Source organism: Mastomys coucha, unplaced genomic scaffold (genome assembly GCF_008632895.1).
Source record: "Mastomys coucha isolate ucsf_1 unplaced genomic scaffold, UCSF_Mcou_1 pScaffold22, whole genome shotgun sequence".
Classification (NCBI taxonomy): Eukaryota; Metazoa; Chordata; class Mammalia; order Rodentia; family Muridae; genus Mastomys; species Mastomys coucha.
Window position 1 is genome coordinate 98,081,543 of NW_022196905.1, and position 22,706 is coordinate 98,104,248.

The following is a 22,706-nucleotide window of genomic DNA, read 5'->3' on the forward strand; positions in this document are numbered from 1 at the left end:
CACTCTCTGCCAAAGCTGAGAGCTACCCTCACTACTATATACCTACCTCCCATGATGGACCACTGACTCCTCTAAGCCAAACAAAGCCTTAATGAAAGCCCTGTCACTGCCAACGGGTGCCGACGGATGTGGATGGGTGCACGTCTCACCCAGTAAACCGTAGGCTTGGCCCCACCTGGACGCCAGTCTGCAATGTGTGGCTTTCCACAGAAGGCCAGGTGTCCATGAAAAGAGCTTGTTATAAATCGCAGAAGATGCCCTTCAGGAACTGAGAACAAAACCCATAGTTAAAGGATCTCCCATATCCCTCATCACTTACAATAAGGGGTTTGGAAGTTACAAGTGAGGAAACATAAATGGAAATTAAAATGTGTATTTCTTAGACCATGGTGTAATGGCTGTGCCATGTGATAGTTGCTTATCTATCACTGGCTCACCTGAACAACGGTTCTCTCCCAGAGCCACACTTTATGATCCCTTATTAAGAAGTTTGCTTCTGTTTTGCTTCATGCTCGTGGTTGGAGGTGTAAGTTGTCAGCTTGCTGCTCCAGCCGCCTGCCCACTGCTTGCTGCCATGCTTCCTGTCATGATGGATTCCTAGCCCTTGGGAACTGTAAACTGGGGTACGTTCTTCTGTAAAAAAATTAAATAAAAATTTCAAGTTCCCCTCTCATCAGTGTTTTGCATTTAAAGAGTAAGCAGTAAGGAGTAAGACCATGGCATGAGGGCATGTTTGGGATGAATTCTACTGGGAGAGTGCAAATGAACACAATTTCAAAAACTACTGAATGAGTCCAGATGGCTTAGCGAGCAGAGGTGCTGTCATGCAGGCCTTGCGACCTGAGTTCAGTCCCTGGATCCACAGGGATTCCCAAGGAAGTGACTACATGAACCAACTACACAAAGCTGTCCTCTGATCTCCACAGGTGTGCCATGGCATATGTGTACACACACACACACACACACACACACACACACTGTGCTTTAAAAAGAAAATAAAAATTTTTAAAGAACTACTGAAAAGTTACACCACTAATAGTCAACAGGTTGGATTTTATAACACCTATTCCTTTCTTACAGAATTGAGCCATTATGTCTGACCTTGAAGCCAGACTTGGCTCGGCTCACATCCAGCTCATTCCGGGCTCTGTGACCTTTGGTTAGCTAGAAGAGTTTAATGGGCTTTGGCTCATCCTCTATCAATAAGAGACACTAACATTGTCTATTTCATGGGTAGCTATGGTGGCTTTAAATCAGTCAATGCACATGAAGCTTCCTTCTATTGAGTCTGTAGTATATATCCCACACATACTAGTTCAGAATTATTTCCAAGGAAAATTTCACAACATGGACTATCCAAACAAGTCTGTCTTATAAAAGGATTTGATCTAGAAGTGTTTTTCTTAATTTTTATCCCTCACCCCTGTGTGTGTATATGTAGTATGTGTGCTTTGTGTGTCTCTATATATGTGTGTGTGCATGTGGTATGTGTGCTCTATACGTATGTAGTGTGTATGTGTGTATATGCTGTATATGTAGTGTGTGTATGTATGTAGTATGTGTGCTGTGTGTGTCTGTATGTGTGTGTATGTATGGTATGTATGTGTATGTATGTAGTATGTGTGCTGTGTCTGTATGTGTGTGTAGTATGAGTGTGTGTATGTATGGTATGTATGTGTATGTATGTAGTATATGTGCTGTATGTGTCTGCATGTGTGTGTGCGTGTGTCTGTGTGTCTGTGTGTTGGTGTGCTTCTTCCACTGTGGGTCAGTGATCCATCCTCCTCAGGTTACCAGGCTTGGGCAGCACTTTTACCAATTGAGCTGTCTCCTGCCCTGAATCTAAAGTTTTAAACTCTCTTATTTTTAGGTCATTGGGTCCATTATTTTTAGGTCATTTGTCTGGTGCACATGCAGTTGCCATCACCACAGGACCTCTCAGAGAACTTCCTGTTTTTCCTGCAGTTTTAGTGGTTTTGATGGTGTAAATTCAGGGATTTCAAAACTCCAGGTGAAGTTTTATGTGCAGCCAGAATTTGCTAGGTGCAACAATGTTAACAACTGAAACTTAAAATAGGATGGTTTCTATTAGTTCAGTCCTTTCTCAGACCTTTCTCTACCTAGAAAAGGCCTTGGTAGCAGATCGTTGAAAGGAGAGAAGATTCCGAGTAAAACCCTACTGGTGGCTTTGACTGAGAGCTTAAAACTTTACTTTCGTTATTACCAGACAAGATCAACTGACATTAAAAGCAAGACAAAACAAGAATAGCAGGTTTACCCTAAAGAGTAATTTCAGCATTGGAAAAAACATCAGATGTTATACCTGTACCTGTATAAAATACTTAATTTTAGTGTAACTATTTTAAAGTAAAGAATTAGGTGTCATTATGGCACTGTCATACTTATTTATTATTAAGTATAACTTCTTTACTAGCTACAGGATTCTGATTTTAGAACCTACCTATTTTAGTAGGAGTTATACTGAAAGAATCAGTATAAACTGGAATTGGAAATCACATTAGGATTTCATAGAAGGTCCTGAGCTAGGTATTGATAACAGGCATGAAGGTGAAGATACAGTCCCTGCACCGGAGGCTAGACTTGATGGTGAAGCAGATCTGTAAAACTAAATGCTGTGAGAAGACAAAAAAGAAATATATCTTCCAGGAAGGTGCTGGCACCAGACAAAAAGTAATTAATTATGCTTTTGAAGAACAATGACAGTTTAGGGCTTGTTTGTTTTTGTACACTTAATAAAACAATGCAACAACATTACCATTTCCATTTCCATACCATCTACAAGACACACCCCTAACCTCACCTTACCACTAGAGTGATCTGGGAAAGAGCTGAAGTCCACGGTGACAAGGCTAAGGAGCACCTAGCTAGCCATACAGAACTGGAGATGTGTACAGTTCCTGGACCTTAGCCTTGTCCAGTCCAGAAATATCCACTCTGCTCCTTATCACAGTCTGCAGTTAACTTGTATCTGTGTAAAGTTTAGACATAGATCTTTAATCTGAAAGCTCAAAATCACAGATTGCTCCAGGATAGAGGGCTTGCTGAAAATGAAGCCATGAGTTCTGCCCTAGCTCAGAGTGGGAGACAGGGATTGGAGAAATGCACATAAGATAAAAAGACAGGGTAGGATCCCAGGTTAACTAGCCAGCAGCGGCCTCTTCTCTCACTGAACCTCAATCGCAGTTGGTTGCCAGATTCCCTAGCTTGTCCATAGCTTGTGAACACCCAAGAGTCATGGAAAGAGCCCTCATGCTTTCCTGAGACCTCCCAGACACAGCACTCACACACCGAATGCCTGATTGCTGATCTGCCCCGTGTTTTTATAGGGAGCTTGCTAAGTGTGTGATTATGAGTTAAGGTAACTGGAGTGAAGACTAGACTTAGTGTTTGTAAGCTAGCAAAAACAAAGCGATGAGCGTAGCAGTATGGTGGTGTGGCTTTTAGACTAGTAACTCTCCATATTTAACATGTGTCATCAACCCCCTGTGTACAGTTGCAGAATTGCCCTGTTCACCCTGTTAGGCCATCACAGCAGAGATCTGGATACACTCAGGACAGCAGCTCTGGAGACGTTTCGATGGAGGCATGCACATCTCATTTCCAAACTTCAAGACCATACCTTTGCTTTTCAGGGTATCGAAGAGGAATGACTTCAGTAACTGATCTCAAGCTGTGAGTGCTTACAAAGTGAAGTGCTTGGTTCCTTTTGTTGGTGCTTTTCACATATTATGGAATTCTCCCAGCACCCTGCAGTATGATACCTAGATTACTGATGGGGATGTGTAAGAAGGAGCAGTCCTTCTTTGAACCTACAGAGGGAGAGCAGAGACATAAGCCTTTTGCACCTTCACCAACAATCTAGGGTTTGCCCCCTCCTTGGCAGTTGGCTGGCCCACCTCAGCGCACAGTCAGGACACTAATGACAACAGAGAATGCCGAAGCCCCGTGGGGAGAATAAGACAGGGAGGTTTTCCACTTTAGGAGTTGCTTTTCTGAGATTTGTGTTTGTCTTTGCTGTTCTGATGGTCCAAACTCAAGGCCTTGAGACACTAGCCCTGAGCTCCATCCCCACCCAAGTCCCTGACGTAGAACATTTGAATTTAGATCTACCTCATAGAGTGTTTTTGTATCTACCTGCTGCCTTACAAGGTACTTGGATCTCTCCCACCCCTCCCTCTTTCATAAAGCAAACTACTAAAACCGGTCTCTGCCTTTCCCCCAGAGAAACACACCTCCTCTGCTTTTTAGTAGAACCCTAGGTTGTTGGCTTGTCCTCGGTTAATGAGGCTGATGCACAGTGATTCCCCTAAGGCCCCAAGGGGTTTAAGGTTGTCTTTGGAGCCAACAACTGTATTGGGATTAGAGACAGTATAATATTTTATTCTGTGAGCAGGAAGAACAGTTAGGTGCCTAAGTGTGTGTGTGTGGGGGGGGTGGCTAGGCTCCTCCTCCACACCCCGCTTTTCATCGTGGCTTGGAGAATGATTGCCTTCTATAAACTTACCATGCAGGAGCACACAAACTAGTTAATGGCTGCTGGCTGCCCATTTCTGTCCTCTCTTCTGTCTCTCCCAGACTGCCAGGACAGAGTAAGTCTTTATCCATCAAGTGCTCTGAGGACAGCCAGCTGACAAGCACTCACTTTCCTGTCTCTCTCTGTCTCTGTCTGTCTGTCTGTCTGTCTGTCTGTCTGTCTGTCTGTCTCTCTCTCTCTCTCTCTCTCTCTCTCTCTCTCTCTCTCTCTCTCTCTAGACTGATACAGTTATCTTGTCTGCACTTTTTTTCCTCAATAGGCAAATTTTCTTTTTAGGGAGCTGCCAGCTTTTCAAAATTCTAATTTGTGCTTTTGAACTATAATTGGGCAGAGAGCTAGGCAGAAAAACCCATGGTTAAGAGAACTCGTCCCCTACACCGTCTAAACAACAGGTGGTTTGGGGAACATTGTTAACTCTTTTGCACACACACACACACACACACACACACACACACACAAGATCCGCACCTCTACCCACACAAAATCGTAGGCGGAGCTTTCATACAGAATGGCACCTGCTGCTCAGAGCCTAGAAGCCCATCTTGCAGGGTCCAGCAATGTGAGACTCCTGCCAGCCGGACACTTAAGGCTTTGTAAACTATGGACATCAGATTTTTTTTTGTTCTCCTCTGTTCCCCTCGGTATATCCCACCACCCCCTCTTCACCCTCTTCTTGGCCTTTCACTCTCTGGGGAGGGGTTATCTCCATCCTGACACTCTGGGAGTTACCAGTAGGGCTATTTTTAGCAGTGGCCGCTCAGCTTCACTTAGCCCAGGGAGGAGCTGCGGTGTAAGAGCAGATGACGGGCTCACAGAAGCCACCCGCTTTTTGGCATTGTTAGGGTTGCACAGAGGAGGCAGAAGACCGACCTTCCCTGCTGTGCCAACCAGGTGGGCTGCTCCGAGCGGCGAAATCATTCAGCCTCGGAGACGCTTGATTTCCCGGTGAGGGACGCAGTGCTCAGCGGCCCGCCCAGCGCGGACCCGCCTGCCCAGGACGCCTGGTGGTCTCAGGCAGAGGAGGAAGTTCCCGGGCACCGCTGCCTGCGTCACAGCGGGGCTGGCACCGCGGCGGCGGCTCCGCAGCCGGCGGCGACCCCGGGGCTGGGCGCTGGGCGGCGCTGGCTGCCGCGGGCCAGGCGGAGCGCGGGGCGGCGCTGGAGGCGGCTCCGCTCGCAGGCGGGGAGGCACCGGGGAGGAGGAACAGGGCTGCGGAGCTGGGGCGTTAGCTGCGTCCCGGCTCAGAGCCCGCGAAGAGGACGAGGACCGAGGCGCCGCCGCGGCCGTGGCCGCAGCATTCTGGGCGCGACAAGCCATGAGCAGCGACGCCGCGGTCGCTGGCCGCCGCTGAGCCCAACCCGGATACAGCTCGCCGCGCCCTGGCACCCTCTTCTGCGGATACCCTCGCCCCCAGAGGTAGGTGCTGGGACCCGCGGAGGGATGGAGAGGGACGGCCGGCAGCCTGCCACTAGGCTCGGTTCTCTGGGCGCGCCCCAGCCTGGACGCGTCCATCCTGCCTCGTTCGTGTCCCTGCCACCCCAGGGCTCTGGGACAGGCACAATGTAGTCGCCTGCTCTGCATGCGGTCCAGGGATCCCGCTAACCTCCACCCCACCCAACCCACGTGGGCCCTGGCGTCCGCGCCAGGGACCCCAAGCCGGGCACCCTGTACAGTCTGGCCGCCGCTGGTTCTGGGGACTGGGGGAGGGGCGTACTAGGAGAAAACGCGGTCGCTGCAGGGATGGCCCGGGCGATTCTCCTTCCCTACCTTCAAAACCCCCAGAGATGCTGGGGCCTGGTTTTTCTGCTCTTCTCCCCCAACCCCCTCGCCTCCCTGGAAGATGCCTGAAGTTACACTTTTTGAGGAAGGGGGGCCGGGGGGAGGGAAATCGAAGGTCTCCATAGGGATCCAGTGAGCACCAGTCCGCTCACCTGCAAGTCCAGAGGGGCGGGAGGAGGTGCTCGGCATCCTAAGACTGGAGGCCAGGTGTCTAGGCCAGCAGCTGCGGCCAGGACCTCTGCCTTCATCCCAACTGCCCTAGCAGGCTCTTGGGTTTTTTTTGTTTGTTTGTTTTTGTTTTTGTTTTTGTTTTTCCCTGGTTCCCAGCACAGAGGTGTCTGGGATGGAGTTAGCCCTTGGGAGCCTTAGGGTGTGCTCTGTAGACTCCAAAGCCTTTCTATTTTTCCAGCAGCTAATGCTTCCCTCCCCCCACACTTGGCTGTGTACCTCAGATTTCAGTTATTTTAAAACCCTTCAAGTTACCTGTCTTTGCAGCGGCTCAGCCCACACCTAGTCCCCATGCTTATGCATATGTTTTATTAGAGGGTGAGGGCACGACTCTACTGAGGTTCCAGTTCCTTAAAGCATTTTTAACTCGCAACAAATTAGTTAGGAAACATTTTTGGGTTCCCATCCAACTTAAAGTAAAAAATAAGACAGATTGATCTTTGTGGGAGTGCCTGGGTTTGGCTCAGAGAGCCTTAATACCCGTTAGAGGTGCTGTTCCAGTTGTACAGACTGCAGTGTGCCTTAGCTAACGGTCACATTTCTGCCGAGTATGCAGTGCTTTGCCTAAGCTTGGACGCGGATTTAGAGTGGACCGGCAGTGAAATGCCACCTGGGTGACGGGAGAATACAAGTGATTTTAAACTGCTTGGTTCATGCAGTTCTGCAACACTCCCCCCACCAAACCTTAATACACACTTCTCTTTGTTTTTTGATGATTTGTAGAAAAACCACCTAGCCTCTTTGTAATCTGAACTCGATAGACTTTTCCTCAAATTTGCACTCCACAATAGAAATGTAGACAGAGCTATCAGATTAGATCTACACATTTCTAGTCTATTATACTTGAATTTCTTATGACTTAAGACCAACTGGGAGATGCAAGGGAGGGGCAGTTTTTGCAAATACAAAAACATTTCCCTTCTTTATATTCTAGACTGAGAGCAGCAGGTAGGGGTCTCCACCTCAATGTCTGTAAAAGCTGGTAAGCATAATGAACCTTTCCTCACAGGCCAGACGGCCTGAATGAGTGGGAATTCTCAGATTGACGGGCACTTTGCTGAAGTATTGTGAGGCTTTGTTTTTGTTTTATTGTTTTACTGGTCTTGTGTAGCCTAGGCTGGCCTAGACCTTAAACTTCTGATCTCCACAGTGCTGGGTTCCGGGAGTACCACTGCCCAGTTTATTCTGTACTGGGGATTGAATCTGAGGCTTTGCTCATGCTAGACAGTCTATCAATTGAGTCATCAAGGAGTTTTTTTGTTTTTGTTTTTAAAAAGAGGAGGCTTTTTAGTAAAGAAAAAGTTCTAAAAACTCTAAAAGAAATGAACAACTTGACACTTATGTAAAGTTTATCTTTTAAAAACAATTCAGAGTCAGAAATATTTTAACTTCAAATGCCCAGTTTTTATCAAATTATGTTTGAGTGATTGATTGATTGATTGATTGATTGAGACAGAATTTCTTTGTTGTAAGGCCAGGCTAGACTTGAGATCTTCCTGCTTCTGCCTCCAGAGTGCTGGGATTAAAGGTGTGTGCCACCACTGCTTGCCAATGATTTTTAAATCTTCTGTAGTACTTTAATCTTTGGTCATTGGCACCTTGGTAAGAAAGTACCCCCGACCCCCCAAAGAAAGCCTAAGTTTAAAGAGAAATGAGATAAAAGTTATACTTATTAAGCAAGACTTGTCTTCATGATTTGATGACATTTCTGTTATGTAAACTGGCTGGCCTGGTGTCTCTCCCATCCTAAGACAATGGTACCATACCCATTTTATGGAATGGGGCTCAGAGTTTATGACTTGGCAAATGCCATGCAACTGGAATATCCTAAGTAAATGCAGTTGGGCACTGTACTGCTTGCCCTTGTTTGTTTTCAGGCACAGCCTTGCTTTGCCACCAAGTCTTGCCTCATAGTCCTGGCAATCCTCCTGCCTCAGCCTCTTGAGTGATAGACATACACACGAATTCACCACATCTGGTTCTCTCTAGTTCTCAATGTTACCCTTTGTCCCCCATTATCCAAAGGCTTCCTCCTTTTCCTCCTCTGACCGAAATATGTTTTTAACTAACCATAACACCTGCACAAGAAAACAGAAATTAAGAGCATAAAATAACCAACCTCTCCATGAGTTTGCCACTCCCCAGCTGATCTGCATCAGAGTTTGAATTCTGAGTAAGGACAGTCTATTTCCAAAGCCTGCGTTCTTTTGACTGATTGCAACTAAATGAACAATTTGAAAAGGCCCAGTGGACCATGGTCCTCTCCCATCAGCTGCTCTTGGTAATGGTGTCTCATGGACTAGGACAATCCCAGGATTTTCTCCCTCATCCCGGGAATGTTGGCTGTGTCTCTAGTCTTGGTTCATCTGTGAATACATATTACACTAATGAGGTTGACATTACTATGCAAGTGTCATGGAGGTGTCTTTGACTCCACTTCTTTTAAATATGAATGGTAACCAGGCATGGTGAGACACACCGGAAATCCCAGCACTCAGAAGGCAGAGCCAGGAGGATTGTTACCAGTGTAGGGTGAGCCTAGTCTCAGCGTTGTGAGTTCCAAGGTGGTCTTGGCTACACAGTGAAGGCCTTTCACAAAAATAAGCAAGTAAATAAAATATAAAGATATATCATAGTAGAATATATACATTGTTTTTAAATTGGCACCATATACAGAGTGTAGCCTCAGGTTAGAGCAGTTGCTCTCACATTCTGGCTGCACTGAAAGATAGGTATTCAAAGGATCTCATGATTGAGCCTCACTGAGCCCCAGTTTCCTTGTGTAACGGAGTTTTAGAGCCTACCTCACTGCATGAATTAGATGAAGCTGGGCATGTAGAGACAGTTCCCTTCTAGTGGATGAGCAGTAAGGGTCCATCACTGTAACCTGTCTAGAGCTGACTGAGCTCTCTGCCTTCAGCTTTGGTGTCTTTTACTGGAGGGGCTCCGGACAGTGCTGTCATAGGCTCAGTCCTCCCGCAGCTACCCTTGGGTTGAATGTTTTTTTTAACATGTCTAACTTTTGAATCACATCCTTTCTTGAAGTCTTGCATCAGAAACACGAACTCACCTTTTTTAGTGTGTTTCTTTGTCCTACACCACACATTTTAGAGAGCTTACTGGAGCTGTTGCAGTGGCTTGGAATGTGTATGCTTTGGCAAACAGACTTTCCTGTGTCTGCCACTCCAGGTCTCTCAACTCTGCTTATCTCTCAAGGCCTGTGACAGCGCCGTATCTCTCCAGCACACACCCTGCCCTCAACCATAGGCAATGCTAGGAGCTAAATGCCCCCTCCCCTCCGGCCCAAACCTCCTTCTAGCCCTCCTGTCGGTCCAGTTATGCTTCAGACAAGCACACTAATGCTTTAATTTTTCATCTTTAATGTTTTATACTTATAGTATGTTTCCAGGTTATATACGACAGAAGGCAGTAAGTCGTTTGAAGTGGTAGACATTTTTCGATTTTGTTTTTCTTGGCTTAGTTAGGACAGCACCTTGATGGTTCTTATGTCCTAAATGAAAGGCAAGTCATGTATTTGTAAGCGGTCCTCCCGAAGCTAAGAAAAACACCACAGTACTCGTTTACCATATAGTTAGTGGCACTTTTGTCTTGAGATTTATCTAAAACATCTCACTTGTTTGTGTTTGTGTGTGTGTGTGTGTGTGTGTGTGTGTGTGTAAGTGAGGCATGTGTCTGTATGTATGTGTGTTCATGTGTGGGGGCTTATGTGTATGAAGCTGCACACCCACATGTTTGTGCATCCCTGTGGAGGCCCACATGTCTGTGTTTCCTGTGAAGACTCGTGGTTCAAATTGAAAGCCTTCCTTGAACACTGCGTTTTATTTACTGACACGGAGTCTCTTGAACCAGGAACTCCTAGTACAGCTAGCTAGTCTGCTTCTGGGTTGCCCTTTCTCTGCTTCTGAGCTCTAGAATGACAGGCAGGCTATGGAATCCACCTGACATCCACATAAGGTCTGAGGACCTCACTTAGTTTCTCCCATACAGGGCAAATTCACCTACCCAGAGCTTTCTTTTACTCATTTAACTAGTCTTATATCTATGGGAGGTTATAGTTCTTAAAGACTGAACCTTCGATGCCAGGTAAGAAGTGCACTTCATTAATAAATTGCTCCTGGGGCAACGTAATAAACATCATTGGATTATAAACCTATTGAGCACCTTAGTATCAGATAGCCCAGGGGGCTACTAGCATTAGATAGCCCAGGGGGCTGCTAGCATCAGATAGTCAAGAGGTAGTCTTTAGTTAGGAATGCCTTTACCACAGAACAAGGTATGCCAACCTCAGGAGGTTTTTGAGGTTGCGAACAAGGAAGAGTTCAGACCTTTGTGTAATGCTGTGTGCTGGAGGCCGCCTACTGCTCATTCCTAGACTGTAAACATGGGGAAAGGAGATCTAGTGGAAGAAGATACAGAGATACTAAGTGGCCTTGAACAGCTAACGTGGAAGTACCCCTCCTTGCCCCCAGACCCCGTGGCTAGTGAGGAATGCAAGAGAAGTTCCTTAGGTAGTTTGTTGGGACTCTGTGGTGAGAACCCAAGGTCGAGAGGTGGAGAATGACTAAGCCCTTCTAGTAATCAGACATGGAAAATGCTGGGCCATTTACTTGGAAGAGCTGCTTCTCATCACAAGCTTTACAAGGAAATCGAGGAACATTCTCTGATGTGGGAATATTGTTTGGGAGGTGTGTACATGCAAAGGAGAACATGGGATTAAATTCATGGCCTTTTACAAGCTACGTGCATCACACACTTCTTCCAAGCTACACCCTACCCCCACTCACTTTTCCTGTGCCAGCTCTCGGATTAAAAAGATACACGTATGATTCTATGGCCTGTGATATGTCTTACTGGAGAGCTGTTGATAGAAAAAAAAACGTAGCGTGAGCTCAGAAAAGTTTAGCAAAATTCAGGAATCAGCTTTTGGTGGGAGGAAGAGACAGTTTCTCTGTATAGCTCTGGTTGGCCTGGAACTCAGCCACCAAGTTGTTGGTCAAGTTGTTTGTCTTCCTACCCTACCCGCTTCTTTCTATCCAAGCAGTTTTTGCTGGCGCGAGATGACCCTGTCTTGGTTCTTTGTTACATTCAGAAGTCACAGAAGAGCCATTTGAAACTAGAAGGCATACAGAATAGACAATATATGAATATGTTTTTATAAATATATATGATGTCTTAATTTTAAAATCCTCTATGATTTTATTTTTATTTTGTAATTACAAGAAGCATACTTAGCTAGACATGGCGGCACATGCTTTTAATTCCAGCATTTAGGAGGCAGAGGCAGGTAGATCTCTGTGAGTTAGCTTTTGAGATAAGGTGTCTTACTAGGACCTGGTTCTCTGGATACAGTGAGGCTGGCCCACCAGTCAGCCCCAGAGATCTGCCTGCTCCTGCCTCTCCGTGCTAAGACTACAACCTTGTGACACAATGACCGGCTTCTAAAAACAAAACAAAATAAAACAAACAAACCCCTTGGGTGCCAGTTATCTGGGTAATAATTCAGATCATGTTCATGACTGATGATGGCTCTTTCTCCAGCCCATTGTCTTAAAGTGAAATTCATTTATAAAGAATGTAAACTTGACACTGGCAAAATTAAATCCCTTAAATTCATCTCCCAAACCCTCCTCTATGGAGATCCTTTTGCTTTCTGATGGGAAGTCCCCCTCAGTCTCACATAGTCAACACCCTTCAACAGTTCTTCCCATGCTACGGCTATTCTGGCACCAGCCATTTCTTCTTGGGACCAGTCACTTGTTTATTGAGGATAAGTTAAAGTTTTCTGTATCAAATAATTTACACTTGTTCATAATTACAACACACTGTTCCTTATTGAAAAGATTTGGTCATTCAGGGAGGGTGGGGCTTCCAGGGTTGTTCTTGGCTTCCTGGTTTCTTGTACAAGTCCCGTGGTGCATTCTCTGGAGCGGTGAAGAGGCTGTGTTTCCCCGGCAGTTTCCCGCATCTGGTGGCTGGCACGCTCTGGCGCACACAGTCTCCACAAACAACACGCCTCTCCTCTCCCCCAGCTTTTTGACTGTAACCTCACACATCCAAAAATGTGCTTGGCGACAAGAAAACCTCCAGGATGGCCAGAGCCTTGTCCGTTCTTTCTGGCCACTCAGAGTCTCTGGGACATGGCTGCTTAGGACGATTGGTGGTGTAACTGTTCATGGTGACACTTCTTACCTCCTAGCTGGGAACTTATCATCCACTTCCTTCTGATGTTTTTGTTTTGTTTTCAGACAGGGTCTCACCATGTAGCTCTGGCCAACCTGGATCTTGCTATTTAGATCAAGCTGGTCTTGAGCTCACAGAGTCTGCTGGGATTAAAAGCACACACCACCACACCCACTAACACCCTTCTGTTCCAATTCTGGTAATGAAATTTAGTGTCATTAGAAATCCTCTTTCTTAATCGAGGCAGATATATGTATAGAAATATCTCTGAATGCAATAGAAAATTAGGAAGAAATCATTGAAATAACTAGCAGCAAGCATATAAACATGAAGTGAAGACATCAAAGAAAACCATAGGTGAAAGCTGCCTCCTCACACAACTGTCTGGAAGTTTGTGCATTTTCATGTGTTCACTAACATGTGTAACTATTCATGATGATGTAATGCTTTGTAGCATTTCCTACATGTATATAATACATTCAGATAGTGTTCACTCATTGCCTTCTTTTGTCCCCCCACCCCTCCCTCCTCCCCTCCCCTCCCCCTCTCTCTTCCCCTCCCCCAGTTCCCCTTCCTCTTCTCAACTACTGTCCATTCTATTTTCCTGCCTTTTCCCCCCAAGTCTCTTAAGCACTTGATCAAAAAATCAATAAGAATTACTAGTAGTCATTTTAAAATATCTTAGAGGTTTATGAAAAACCAGAAACACGTTGAAATATCCCCATGCCTTGGTAAATGGTAAAGATACAGCTTGGCACCCAACTTCCGGAACAATGGGTTGGAGACTATTTAGTCAGTCATTTCTGTTTTGGAGCCTTGAAGAATGTCTTCACTGGGAAAACATTGTAAAGATAAATTACTCTGCCTCCCTGAACATTAGCAAGGCCAGTACAGTGTGCATATCAGTGATGTTAGGGAACACTGCCCAGATTACACTCGGTTTTCTGTCTAATGTCTAGCTACACAGGTCATTCCTCCAGTGGCCATGGCTGGAGGAAGTGGCTGCAGTAGCAGTGGGTGCGATTTGGACATGTTAGCGATTTCAGCGTTTTATGAAGTCTCTGGACAGCATGTTAGAAAGCATCACCTGCCACTCGTGTGAAAGCATGATGACAGAGCCTGTGCTAACTCGAGGATTCGAAACGAGCTGGGTCGGATGAACTAAATAACACTGAGGTGAAAGAAAATAGTCAAAAGCAAGCCATGAGGTAATTAATTGGAGGAAAGCACATGATGGTGTCTCGAAGAAAATAAGCTGTGTTTACTTGGATGTGCATGTTGTTAATGAGGTGATCAACAGATGCCTGAGAGCGAATACCTGAAAGAAATGAAAGACAGAGGAAGGCCACGGTGTTCCATCAGCATAAGAGCTGATGGTGCTGGCCAGCTAGCAGACTCCTGGAAATGCTTGTTAGAGGAATAATTTAAGAAGCACACCCACCCCAACCCTCGTGTGTGAAGAGGTTTGGGGAGATCCATGTAAAAATATACTCTTAGGGGAGGTGGAAGAAGACTTGGTTTTAAAATGTGGATTCAAGGTTATTACTAAACTTTGGGTTTGAGACAGGGTGTCACTGTGCAGCCCTGACTTGCCTGGAAATCATTATGTAGACCTAGATAGCCTCAAACTTCTGAAGATCCATTTACCTCTGCCCTGAGAGTGCTGAGGCTAAAGGCATTCTCCACCATGCCGTTACTTACTAGAGCCATTACTGAGAGCATTAAATGGGTGACCAGGAAACAGCAAGAATACTTCTGCTCTCCATTGAGAGCATTTACGTTTCTCTTATGCATTTCATCAGGAGTCTTAATTTCTCCGCAGAGATTGTGAAAATATCTTGCAAATAGATTCTGTCCCAGATCAAGTTTGAAACTTTCTTGAACAGTTTTGTTTCATTTTGAGTTAATTTTTAAGTTGGAATACAAAGTCATGGGTTATATTATGGCATGTGTGTGTGTGTGTGTGTGTGTGTGTGTGCGCGCGCGTGCGCGCGCGCACGCGCATATTCAAGGACACACATTTTATTGCCCAAAGAAATGTCACCTGTCCCATCCTTCTATGTTAAGATGTTTGAACTTCTTACCTGCTTACTCACTTTTTAGATTTCTTCATTTATATTGTACTTTTAGAATTAGGATGGCCAACATCCCTCTGTCCTGTCAGCACTGTTAATACACTTTTTTTAAATATCAGGAAACATTTTCAAAGCATACTCTAAATGAACACTGTTTCGCTATTACTGTTTGATAAAGTGTGTCTACCAACTCTGTTTTGTATGTCTTGTTCCAAGTTAGCATTCTTTTGTTTAAAAGGTAGGGCAAGAAGTGCTTATTGAACATATCTCTATGGTATCCCTATTTCCTTAAGGGGCCCCTAACATCTATATCCTTTCTTTTAAAAATGTGTTTGAGTCTTTCAAAACAAGTCAACCTTTTTTTTTTTTTTTTTTTTTTTTTTTTTTTTAGGGGAGTGGGGAGGATGACCATGACTTCCTGGAATTCCCTTTGTAGACCAGGCTGGTCTTGAATACACAGCAATCCACCTGCCTTTGCCTCCCAGTGCTGAACTTAATGGCATCTATCACTGAGCCCATCAGAAATTATATTTTTTCCTAAAATTTTGAGATTCTGGGACTGAGGAAGATGAGTCAGTTGATGAAGTGCCTGCTGTGTGTACACAAGAACCTGAATTCAGATCCACAATATCCATGAAAAGGCCAGGCTGAGCAGTGTACTTCTGTGACCCATGGACTCGGAGACGCAGAACCAGGCAGATCCTGTCACTCCTTGGCCAGCCAGCCTAGCCAAACTGATGAGCTCTCGGCTCAGTGAGAGACCTGTCTCAGATAATAATGTAGGGGGAGACTGAGGAAGGCAGTGTTGATCTTTGGCCTCCAAACACGTTTGCACCCACATAAACATATGGACACGCCCAAACAAACACATGCACACACAGTTGGTATTCTGAAGATCGTGCGGTAGTGTTCAGGGAGTTTATTGTAGGTCATGTCCCACTTATAAAAGTATAGCCCTAGAGCTTTTGTAGTGGGATTGTCATGCTAAAGAAATTACCTTCCAAACTTGACATTTCAGACAGCATGTCTCAAAGTAGCCTTGCTCAGTTACTATTAGGAAGCAGAGATGTGTAACAAACATTTGACTTTGATACATTACCAGGAGCAGTAAAGTGTGCACACAGTAATGAAATCCTAGCTTTATGAGTGGCATAAACTTGCATCTTATTTTTCAGGGGGACGTAGATAGATCCGTAATAGTGGACTTATCTAAAAATAAGCTTTTATTTTATTGCTTAGAATAAAGTTTGTGCAAGTGATCCTTTACAAAAACTAGTGGTTCTTTCGTGAGTTCACTTTGCAAGCGTTCAGTTATTGGGAGGATTCTCACTGTGCTCTGCTCGGTGTTCCTGAGGTGGTGCTCACAGCTCCTCCTGTTGCCCTTCTCACAGGCTGTTTTCTTCCATAGTGTTAGAATGCTGGAAGCTGTCTGCGTTCCAGAATTCTAGAGTGTGCTTATGTTGGGTAGCTGTCTGAGGAATGTAACCCTTTAGCTCCTAAAGCTGGGCTTCTGACTTTTTTGGCATTCTTTGGCAATGTACCAGTGAAGTAGAGATTGGGATTATGATGTAAGCATCTGGCAGAGCCCGCTATCTCACATGTTTATGTGGAACACTTCTGGGTTTGATTTTGTTGTTTTGCTTATTAAAGGTACTCCACACTGAAATAACATGCTAAATTAAGGGTTAGAAATCATTCTTTGAAAGCGGGGAGGGGGGTGCATTAGCAAATATCTTTAGAAAATAAATTAGACAAGGAGGGTCTGAGAGAAAAATGGAAAAAGCAAGAAAGGGTGGAGGGCTCCCTAAGAAAGGGAACTGCCCCGCTGGCTGAGGTCAAAGGAGGGCTATCCCCTGGAACCTCTGGGTTCTTCCTACCTGTGGAAGCTGCTAAGTCCTAAACCAAATGCTGCAGCCCTGTGTCGGACTTGGAAAAGCAGAGGGTCAAGTGGGAGACTTCCCAGTGGCTGCACAATAGAGGGAAAGCCCCCAGATCTGCACACGAACTTCCTCTAAGTATTTGCCTGATCTAAGGGACATTGTACTAAGGACAATGTACTAAGGGACATTGGTGGCTGAGTAGATATCTGGCTAGAGTTTACACTTGAGCCACTGCCACTGTGCAGTGGCACATCAAGTTCGAAGTTTGAATATGACCACACCACTGAGCTGCTGCAACTAAAAGAGCAGTAATTATCATCAGTATATCCAGTGTCAAAATCAGTTATTGGGCGTGAAAATGCATAGGGAAATATAACCCAAAATAAGGTAAGGAGTAGCCAGCAGAAATTAACTTGAGATGAGCCAAATGTTGAAATCAGGCAATAACAGGCTACAACTGCTGTGGCTAGCAGTCTGAAAGGGGTGGTATAAAAGCTCCACATATGAGGACTCAGCAAAGAAATGGAAACTGTAAATAGACAACAAAATGCAAGTCTAGAACCAAACATCCCTCAGTGAGCTTCAGAACTCACTAGAGAGAACATGTGGACACACACACACACACACACACACACACACAAGCACGCACAGACACATGGACACATACACACACATACACACATAAACACACATTTTGTAAAGAGAAGAGAGGAAAAGATCTGAAGAAACTGACACAGTGACACACGTATCAATGCTACAGCTGTCTCTTCCTGTGAGTAGCCTGGAGTGACTTATAAAAGTGGCTTGCTACTCTTAACCCAGAAAATGACACAAAATCATGCCAATCAAGAGGTATAATTTTTTTTAGTTTTTTGTTTGCTTGTTTGTTTGTTTTGTTTTTGAGACAGATTTTCTCTGTGTAACATCTCTGGCTGTCCTGGAACTCACTCTGTAGACCAGACTGGCCTTGAACTCCAACTGCATCTGCCTCCTACGTGCTGGGATTAAAGGCGTGCACCACCGCTGTTTAGCAAGAGATCCCAATCTTTGTGTTTACTCTAGTAGCCTTTGTGAAGCTGCCCTGGCTGTCAAGGCATGCACATCCCCAGAGCCCAGAATCTGACACGTGTTGACTGAAAGGCAAAGGCACAGCATGCATCATTCTGGCATTGTGAGGGTGCGGTGGGCAGGGTAGGTTCTCCATTGCTGTGAACAGACACCATGACCAAGGTAACTCTTACAAAGAACAATATTTAATTGGGGCTGGCTGACAGGTTCAGAAGTTCAGTCAGTTATCATTATGGCGGGAAGCATGGCAGCATCCAGACAGACGTGGTGCAGGAGCTGAGAGGTCTACACTTTCATCCAACTGCAGCCAGGAGAAACTGAGTCTTCTGCACTGGGTGGAGCTCCAGAGCCCACTTCCTCCAACAAGGCCACACCTCCTAATAGTGCCACTTCCCATGGCTCAAGCATTTACAAACCATCACTTTCCACTCCCTGGCCCCCACAGGGAGTCAAACACGTGACTCTATGGGGGGGGCATACCTAAACATAGCATAAAAAAATACATTTAGTCCAATTTCAAAGTTCCTAATCTATAACAATCTCAACAATATTAAAAGTCCAGAGTTCAAAGTCTCTTTTGAGATTCATCCAATCTTTTAACTGTAATCTCCTATAAGATCAAAAAGCAAAAAAAAAAAAAAAAAAAAAAAAAAAAAAAAAAAGATCAAGAAGCAGATTGCATACTTCCAACATCACAGGATATACATGACCATTCTAAAATGTCATAGTGAGGAAATACTGGACCAATGCAAGACCAAAAGTCATCTTGGCAAACTCCAAACTCTGCATCTGCATGTCTAACATCAAAGTGTCTTCAGATCTCCAGTTCCTTTCCTTCTTTTTGTTTTGTTTTGTTTTGTTTTTCGAGTCAGGGTTTCTCTGTGTAGCCCTGGCTGTGCTGGAACTCATTCTGTAGACCAGGTTGGCCTGGAACTCAGACATCCGCCTGCCTCTGCCTCCCAAGTGCTGGGATTAAAGGCGTGCACCACCACTCCCCTAGCATAGTTCCTTTCATTATGTTGACTGCAATACAATTCTTTCTCCTGGACTGTTTCCACTCCGTTAGTAGCTTTCCTCAGCAGGTATCTCATGGTGCTGGCATCTCGAACATTTTGGGGTCTCCAAGGCAACTTCAACGTTACAGCTTCTTGTTCCACACATGGGACCACACATGATCTTCTGGGCTTCTCCAAAGGACTTGGGTCACTTTTCCAGCTCTGCCCTCTGTAGCACTCTAGGCTCTGGTCAACTCCATTCCACTGCTGCTTCTGTTCTTGGTGATTATCCCATGGTACTGGCATCTCTAACACACTGGGGTTTTTCACTCCAACTAGACTTCCCCAATAGCCTTTCATAGGCTCCCTTTATGGTACCAGGCCTTAAGTTCTTTGCATGACCCCTTCAGTCCTGGGCCATCAGCTGCAACTGAGGCTGCCCCTTCACCTTCTAATCTTGAGCCGCATGGCCAAATCTGTTGAGTTTTGCTGCTTGTTGGGGATGGAACCTTGCTGCCTTTTCTATTACACCACCAGCTTTCTGTTTCTGTTTTCTAACCCTTCATTGCCTAAGTTTGGCTGTCCAGGACCTTGCTATGTAGGCAGACCTTGAACTCAGAGATCTGCATATCTGAACCTAAGCTTTTCTTTACTTGCAATTTGCTTTGTACCAGACTGGCCTTGAACTCAGAGATCTGCTTGCCTCTGTCTCCTGGGACTAAAGGCATATCCGACCATGCGTAGGCGTAAGCTTTTCATGGCTACCATGCCTCAATATTCAGATCAAAAACCTGTGCCCTCCATTTCTGGATTGTAATTCATTCCAGATTAAAAGTCCAAATGAAAATAACCAATTAATAATAATACTTACCATGATATAACTATTCTGTGTTCAATGGTAAACACATAAACAATAAGCATAGCTTTCATGGACCAAAGTCACCATTCCCTTAATCTGATTATCTCCTAGAACACAGGATTTAGATCCATTGCACTTCCTGGTACCCTTTTATTACTTGAACCATATATTTTGTATTTTTCCTTTCTAAGCCTGCTATGCCTGATCAAAATGCTCTTCACGAGAGTAAACCAGAGGACAAAGTCTATGCTGGGCTTTTCTGAAACTTCCTTTGTCAATGCAATTAATTACAATTTCTTTACCTTAGCCTCAGGTAGACTCTTCAGACAAGGGCAAAACGCAGCCAAATTCCTTACCAAAATATTACAAGAACAGTCTCTAGGCCATATACTGAAATTCTTCTCCTCTAAAACCTCTTGAGCTAGGGCTCTACAGTTCAAATCACACTCGGCAACAATGTTTCCATTTCTACTAGGATGGCCCATTAAGCCCTACCTAAAGCATTTCCTAATCCAAAGTCCCAAATTCACATTCCTCCAAACCAAAGCATGATCGGGCTATCACAGCAATACCCAAGTCCCTGGTACCAACTTCTATCGTAGGTAAGGTTTCCATTGCTATAAAGAGATACCATGCATGAAGCAACTCTTAAAAGGCAAACATTTAATTGGGATTGGCTTACAGGTTCAGAAGTTCAGTCTATTTTCATGGCAGGAAGTATGGCAGCATGCAGGAAGACTTGGCACCAGAGAAGCTGAGAGTTCTACATCTTGATCTGACTGTAGCCAAGAGAAACTGACCCTGAGTAGAGCTTCAAAGCCCACCCCCATACTGATGCCCCTCCTCAACAAGGCTACACCTACTGCAGCCGGACCATACCTCCTGCCACTTCCCACCAGCCAAGCAAATTCAAACCACCACAGTGTGCATTAACATACGTGTTGATGCTGTGTCAGCAGAGTTGGATGCTAGTATTCAGTTATCCTAGGACTTGAGGTTTGGTTATACCAGCCATGAGGTCTGGGCCAGGTTTTTATAGTAGCAGGTATGGATTCTTTCCTGTAGAGCAGGCCTCAGGCCCAACCATAACAGTAGTGCTATTATACAAGTAGGCACATATTACTTAGAAGGTTGATCTTATAATTCAGAGTTCAAACTACTTACTCACTCCCCCACAGAGCACCTTCTGGGACTATGAAAGTCCCAGCAAGGAGCGAGTGCCAGCCTAAGGGCATAAGAGCATTTCGGCCACTGTTGTTTGGAAAGTTTTGTTAAAAATCTCTACATTTTAGGTACTAGTTCTGACTAAAAAGTGGAAATGGTGGAGGGATTGGGTCTTAGAGGCTACCCCTGTTGGACAGCGAGACCCTGTCTCACAAACCTGAGGCCAGAGGATATAGGACACTGGTCTCACATGCACCCAGGGTTCCATCTCAAGCACCATAGACAGAGAGGAGGGGTCTGAAAGGTCACCAGGTGGATACCTACAGATGTCTCATTTCTCATCCTTAGCAAATGAGCACCCAGCCCACCAGCTACTCCCTCAGTTTGCTTCTGTAAATTATACTGCTCTCCCTCAGAATGTGTTAAGAAAGGGGGAGTTTTCAAATCCTGTGCTCCAAATGCATAAAGTGCTTATTGGCGACTGTTTAGGAAAGGTGACGTGACATTTCAATTTCTCTCTGGAAGGAGGAAACAGCTTGTGAAAGGCGAAATCTCCCTTGAGCTGATTGCGTTTGGACCCCGAGGCTTTCCGTAGTGGAATTCATGGGTCCAGGTCTGCTGGGCGCTACTGTTTCATTTCATGGTCAGCTGCACAAATTTCCTTTTATCTTTTGCCTTCTCGCCTGGTGAAATCACCTGCCCCACCTTCCCACCTCTTCGAATGTTAACGTAGCCGATGTGTACAAGACAGGCATTCTCCTTAAACACAAACTCCTGTGGCCGTCTTCGAATGTTAACGTAGCCGATGTGTACAAGACAGGCACTCTCCTTAAACACAAACTCCTGTGGCCGTGGAGCCTTTCCTCCTTGTGTTCCAGGCCAATGGGACACTGTCAACCTGTTGAATACCTCAGGAGTCCATTGTCACAGTAGACAGGACACTGAATATAGCCTCTGGATGACAGACCGGCGACCTCTGAGCAAGTTCCCCAACTACAGCTTTAACTGAATGCAAATCCACACGAAGTGTGCCGGGGGCAAACTACAGCAGGCAAAACACCAAACTTTTCTGAATATTGTCAAAGGATAATTTTTCAAAAATTGAAAAATGACTTTTCTATAGAGACAAACATGCCAAACATTTGCTAAGCTCATGAGTGTGGGGGAGCTAGCAGAATGGCCAAACTGTTTTCAATATTCTCAGGGGCTACTTTTTAAAGGGATGCTTAGGATGAAGAGAGAGATGCCTCAGCTCTGATGGGCAATGGCTGCTCTTGCGAGGACCCGAGTTTGATTCCCAGCTCCTGACCCTGTAACTGCAGCTCCAGGGGATCCGACACTCTCTTGTCTCTCCTTTGAGGGTATCTTACACCTGTGACACACGTAAAATATAAACAAATCTTTTTTTAAAAAAATGTTACAATAACATTGCCCAGTTACATCTACAACTAGGAAATGTGCTTCAGGGAAACAAATGCCATTATGTGTTTTCTTCTGGACACAACTACAACTGCGGAGTTCAAAGCAAGCTGTACTTCCTTAGTCACTGAGTGGGCCAGTTAAACCCCACTTTGGTAGCTCAGAAAAAGGACCTGTACAGCTCACTCTGAATTTCGGTGTTTTAGACAGCACATCCTCATCCATCCTATGCTTTATTTAAAGGGCTTTAGTTGTCTCCATAAAATAATAGACATATGTTGTTGGTCAAAATAAAAGACTGGTAATGGGTGTCCTCAAACTTAAAACATGGGAGAGGCCGGGCGGTGGTATTGCACGCCTTTAATCCCAGCACTTGGGAGGCAGAGACAGACGGATTTCTCAGTTTGAGGCCAGCCTGGTCTACAGAGTGAGTTCCAGGACAGCTAGGGCTATACAGAGAAACTCTTCTTGACAAAACGAAAA

The 22,706-nt window shown here is 45.0% G+C and overlaps 1 protein-coding gene and 1 long non-coding RNA gene across 2 annotated transcripts in view; one reads left to right on the forward strand and one right to left on the reverse strand.

Annotated features, from left to right (window-relative positions):
• Nucleotides 1–357: 357 nt before the first annotated feature.
• LOC116068015 lies at nt 358–5,640 on the reverse strand. Its single transcript, XR_004109406.1, has 3 exons — nt 5,426–5,640; nt 2,462–2,633; nt 358–633 (listed from the first exon to the last, which is right to left on the reverse strand). It is a non-coding gene; the product is annotated as an uncharacterized LOC116068015 (long non-coding RNA).
• Lrrc8c (leucine rich repeat containing 8 VRAC subunit C) overlaps nt 5,360–22,706 on the forward strand; it is a 99,271-nt gene continuing 81,924 nt past the window's right edge. The window contains exon 1 of the mRNA XM_031337076.1: nt 5,360–5,971. The gene's annotated coding sequence lies outside the window, so the exon portion shown is untranslated. The remainder of the gene's footprint in view (nt 5,972–22,706) is intronic.